The sequence below is a fragment of the Magallana gigas genome, chromosome 9 (assembly GCF_963853765.1).
Source record: "Magallana gigas chromosome 9, xbMagGiga1.1, whole genome shotgun sequence".
NCBI classification, from domain to species: Eukaryota; Metazoa; Mollusca; class Bivalvia; order Ostreida; family Ostreidae; genus Magallana; species Magallana gigas.
The window spans coordinates 31,344,621-31,350,663 of record NC_088861.1 but is presented as its reverse complement, the minus strand read 5'-3'; the positions used below and the strand labels follow the sequence as shown (position 1 = coordinate 31,350,663).

Sequence of the window (6,043 nt, the reverse complement as noted above, 5' to 3'; positions counted from 1 at the left end):
TTATATCTTCCTTATCTCCAAATCATTCACCTGCAAAATAAAATTTTATACATTTTGATTTATACACAGTAAGTTTTGAGTATGTAATTGTTTCATAAAACACAAAGATACCAATTTGTCTCTGTTTATCATTATGTTGTACGATTAAGATTTTTTTATGAACAGTTTACATAGTGTGAAAGATGTGAAATTTCAAACTAACTGCTTAGCACATGTACCTTAATTGCTTCATTAACCCAATACTCAGTAAAAGGTAGTGAGAGGTAATCATGATCATGAACTGCAGACTGAAAAAGAAAGATGAAATCAAGATTTACAGCTACCTTTTTTCTCCTGATACACAATTTTGAATAAGAAATACATGTACAAAATTCCTTTTTATTTATTATGCAATAAAATTCCTCTGTTAAAAAATACTCTATACAAAGTGTTTTTATTTTATTCATATACCTTTAAATCAGCTCTTGTAAATAAGTAACGATAGGCAATATTCGCTGACGATTTTGTTGTAAAGTTTACTAAGATGTTCAAGACCCTATCTCCAAAACCCTTCATATTCTTCCTCTTCTCTGGGCGGGGAGCATCTGATATGTTTTCTGATTTCCGTTTTCTTGAAAGATTTTCTACCTTTACAGATGATCCTTAAAAATTGAATTTTCATATTGAAATATTTTAGGATCACAATACATTCTTAAATATTTGTAAATAGATGTAAACCTTTATGGGAAGTGTTTGGTTTATTGAACATCGTCAAACTTTCGGTGCACCTCTTATCAATACCAGTAAGTTCTCCAAGCCCAATAAACTTCTCCAACACCAACATGACTGCTGCTACATGTAAATGTTTTCATGTTCCGTTTGGGCCCATCCCTTCTGGACATTCACAGTGTGAGCTTAAAATATCACCAGATTGCTTTTTCAATCTAAGCTTGTAGTTGTATGTCACCTGAATATTAATAATGATTACATACATGGTATTTGCCCATAAAATAAAATAACAATTTTACAAAATGGACTTTCTGTTTGAAATAAAAAAAATTGATATCAAGATTAAAATATTACAGGCATTGATTAAATCTCTCACTGATACTATGTATGTACAAACAACTGACCTTATTTTTCATTTCTGCACTGACTATTCCAGTAAAGAATATCTTATTCTTGATGAGCAATGAACATGCAAGTATTCTCTTATAATCATACAGCAATTCACCACTCTTTATTGCCTTTATGTTTCTTGCAGAGTCATTATCACCTACAAAAACATGAATATCAAAATAATGAAAAATGCATTGAAAACATGCCGGTAAGAGAAAATGGACACAAATAAATATGATTTGTTAAAACCTGTCAAGAGGACCCAATATATATGGACTGAATGATATAAAATAAGTATTATGCATATTATTGTGTATTATATATTCGAATTTATGAAATCTGCAAGGCGGTGAAGAAAATTGGCTTCAGTTTGATCCCTTGTCACAACTGGTAAAGTCCCTGGTGATCTGGCTTCAATTGTTGAAATCCAGTTGATGGCCAGTTTACATCCAGAGGATCTGGTAGAAGAACAGGCGGTGGCAAGAAGTTCTTGTTTCTGTCATATGACTCGAGCCTGCATGGAAAATATTGGTGGGATTCAGAACTTATCAAAAACAAGATACTTGGATTAAATGACATCATTAGGAAGGAAAGAAGGAAGGAGTGCAAAAGAGAGAATGAACATTTAAATGTCTAATATTTAAATCATTTATTAACTTAGAGTAATTACTTCTAAATCACAAGGCATCCAAAAAAAAAAAACCAATTGAAAATAATACAGTGTATATATGCCAGTGTACTGCATAGTACACTGGCGTCGGAAGCAAATTGAAAGTGGGGGGCTAGACTAATCCTCAGAAATAAATCCCAAAATCATGCATGGTAATCCTAATCCGTGGGGGGGGGGGGGGGGAGTATATCTATACTTCAAACAGTAAAAAAACTTACTTTATACCTTAATTTTTTATTCAAAGTCATGAAATTCCTAATCCGGGGGGGGGGGGGGGGAGGGGAGGGGGCTAGTATGCTTCTGAATAGTATGCTTCTGAATCCAACTTCTCAATCTTTCAAGGTAAATTTAGGAACAATAATCTTTCCTGCGAGAAAAAGTCGGGGGGGGGGGGGGCGGGGGGGGGGGGGGGCGGAACCCTCTATCATGCTATGTTTCTAATGGTTAGGTATTACTTTGCAAAAAAAATGGGGGGAAGGGACGCCTATGCAGTAAGTATTTAGGAGTGTGTATATAGTAGGGGGCAGGTCCGAGTGATGTTCGTGTGTATCGGAGGGGTAGGTGGAGTCCGTTTGTAACAAGGTGTATGTCACTTGAAATTGTTATGTGCAAAACAATGGACAAACATTGTGTTGTAATTTAATCGGAAATTTCTATGAATACATTATTTTTGTGTGGAAATAATGATCCCAAGAGTGTACCTTTCAATCAGGTCAGTCTTTCTCCCGTGCGTAGATGCATCTCTTTGTATTAATTCCTTTCTCAACTGAGGAACCGTCCAAGTGATGTAGTGGGACGCCATCGTGTTGATTGGATTCAAACGCACAGCTAACCACCGAAAGAAATCATGCGTCTCGCGGTAATTGTTTACTATTAAATGAGACTGTTATAAAAACTTCGAGTTATTCGAGATATCGAGGGTAAAAAACTCAACCATTATATTAGTGGTTGGGACTTACAAAAAACTTCGACATATGCATTAATTTCGAGATATCAGTGTTTGAGATATCAAAGTTCAACACCAATTTCAGTTCAGATTTTTCACCCCTGTCCGCTCATCTAAATACCCAGCCATGCAGTTAGTTTTTGGTTTTTTTATATTGTTATTTTAAAGAACTATACTTTGACCCGTGCGTGCACGGGTTGACATTGTATATGATATCGGACATTTACGAAATAGATACATCGACACACCGTACTGTTTTCGTTTACATAATAAATCTTTAAGCCTACATTTCACTACACTCTGCTTAATTAGAACTAGAAAACTGACCAGTCAGGAAGGGCCCCGCTATGACAATTAATATAAAAGTGAAAAAAACTTTGAAAATCATCCTCTTTATATCAACAATGATGAAAAATAAATGTCCGGCAGAAGATGTAAAGAACTGGAATATATAGGATCTCGTGATTTGTAGTTGGATATGATTTTCATCCAACAATTAAAGTGTTTTTTTCTTGAGCCTTAGTGAGGGGATAAAACACACAAGTTGGATAAAAATCATATTATACTACAAATTAAATCATATGAGATTTTATTTATCCCATGTTTTATACACCACATCAATGTTTACACTGTTTATTAAACTCCACATTATTTTACTTCATTATGCCTACGCAAATCCCATTGTAAAGTCACAACTGTGAGATATCAAAAAAATATCCAATGAGTCATATCCACGGGATAAAGGGGGTTAACATGGGATGAAATAAAATGTGTTAAAAAAAGAAAGAATTGATACCAATGCAATGATACCTAGGCTTTGCCTCAAGTTCAAACAAACATCACTTGCAGACACATGTGAACGGTAATACACATAACAGATAAAGACAGAAGTATTTGGACTAGAATGAAATTTATTCTTTATCAAATACCATCCTTTAAACTGAGGGGTAAAAATATTAGGGTGCAGCTCATGGAATGAGAGTTTAATTTCAAAACAAACATCAGTGCAGACAAAGGTGTTCATTAATCTCGATATGACATATAGAGATAAGCCTCACATTTTTCTGCAGAAGGCAAGATAATTAATTCCAGGGGATTAATTGTTCTGCTCTCTCAGCCTTTTCTTCTAAATTTACAATAAAATTTTATTTTCCAGAAATAAATGGCAAATGGGTTTATTATCTGATTACCTGTTAAAATTGACAGCATTAAGGCAGAAAAAAATAAAATAAATGATAAAAAAAATAAAATAGTGAAAAAGGATATCTTAATGTATATCTTGATTTTAGAATTCAATAAAATTATTATAAATCATTGTGTACGGTATTTTAACCAAAATAAAATATGAATATTATATTTTAAATCCAATTTCAAAGAATGTATACAATACTACACATCATTCAAAATTGACCTTAACTTCAAAACAAAGTTCATTTGCAGACACAGGCAGTGCAGTAATTAATCTCAATGTGACAGATAAAGATAAAACTTAGGATTTTCTTCCTTTTAATCACAATGGACAAATTTTGCACAGCCATCCATGTAAACAATGGTAACATTCTCAGCAGTTATCTTTCTTTGCCCATTCATTCTTATGCATAGTTGGGAATCTACCCCACCACCCCAGCTCCAAACCAGAAGACATACTTAGCATCAAATTATGTATTTCTGCCTACTGATCTACCATACCAAATTTGAACTTGATTTGGCAACCATAAAAAAAGTTATTAGAAAAAACAGGAAATTTGTGGACGGAAGAGTGACAAACGGACAGACAGAAGGACGGACGGACAGAGTGATTACTATAGGGCACCCGCAAATCCTTGCGGGGCCCTAATTATCTAACTGTTGTGTATTTCGGATTTGATTTATAATAACTACAGTATGGGGTTCACTGTTATACCGTATAACTGATTTTTAATGCGTGTGCAAATTTTTGCGATTTGATCCTGAAATAGGTATATTTATTTTTCGCGATTTTATTTTTTGCGATTTCACTTCGAAACCAAACTCTATTTTTATCTTAATTTTAATACTTGACATTTAAAGTCTTTTTTTATAACACACCAAAGCAATTAAAAATATTACATGTCATTAAAATATTCACATTAAAATACATAAAACATATTACAGTTTTGAAGAGGCCTCACAAGGGGTATTTTTATGGGGACATTTTATGACGTATTTTTTGCGATTGAATTTATTTCGATTAAGACTTGATCGCAGACTTTCCCAAAAAAGCACCTCGTAGAAAAATCCAGTTATACGGTATTGTGCTGTGTATTGATATAATAAAAAGTAGTTCTACAATGGCGATCACACGTGTTGGCTGAGTTCTGAGTATAACACAACATTAATGGCGACGAGGATGATGAGAGACACACTGACACAGAATGGGTGAGGAAGGAGATGGAAACGCACAACAATTCATACAGATGAGATCGTCATCAATCGGTAGGATTGACTCATTCGACGAATCAATCGAAACATGGGATGTTTACACGGAACGTGTTGACCTTTACCTCAAGGCTAACGGGGTATCAGCAGATTTATTAGTACCTTAGCAGTATTAGGACTATTAAAGAACATTGTTGCACCAACTAAACCTGCAGTTCTTACATACGAACAAATTCTGCAACATTTGAACAGACATCTCTGTCCCAAAACCGTCCGTTATCGCGGGGCGATTTCGGTTTCACAAGCGTGAACAAAGATCTAATGAGACTGTTCTTATATATGTAGCTGAACTCAGAAAACTGTCCATTCACTGTAACTTCAGAGGGACTTTGAATGGTACTATAAGAGACAGATTTGTTTGTGGGATAAAAAATGAATCGGTACAGAGGAGCCTGCTGGCTGAGTCAGCACTTACCCTGGATGGAGCAATAAAAATCGCGCATGCGATGTAAACAGCAGGACGGGATGCCACGGAACTACGCGAACAGCGGAACATCAGTGCCACAGTACACAAATTTGGAAGTCAGAAATCGAAACCTAAACCACAGATGCAAAAACATTAACCTGCATCACAGCAACATAAGGACAGTCATAGACCATGTTGGAGGTGTGGATATGATCACAGTGTGAAATTTTGTAAACACTTGCACATTATTTGTCACTATTGTTCAAATGAAGGTCATATTGAGAGAGCATGTTTCAAGAAGAAGAAGGATTTAGACAAGAAACCAAGAAAAAGGGTGAACTACTTAGATGATGATGGTGACAACGATGAACATTAATTTGAACCTATACTACATGTGCATTCTGGGAACAATGTGAAAAAAGTGGATCCGATTATACTTCAGGTAATGATCAAAGAACAACAAATT

At 34.8% G+C, this 6,043-nt stretch overlaps 1 non-coding gene across 1 annotated transcript; it reads right to left on the bottom strand.

Moving 5' to 3' along the window:
* Positions 1-2,583, bottom strand: LOC105334118 (uncharacterized). The gene is made up of 7 exons (XR_010709861.1): positions 2,470-2,583; positions 1,440-1,612; positions 1,113-1,257; positions 718-946; positions 451-641; positions 219-287; positions 1-30 (listed from the first exon to the last, which is right to left on the bottom strand). It is a non-coding gene; the product is annotated as an uncharacterized protein (transcript).
* Positions 2,584-6,043: the final 3,460 nt, after the last annotated feature.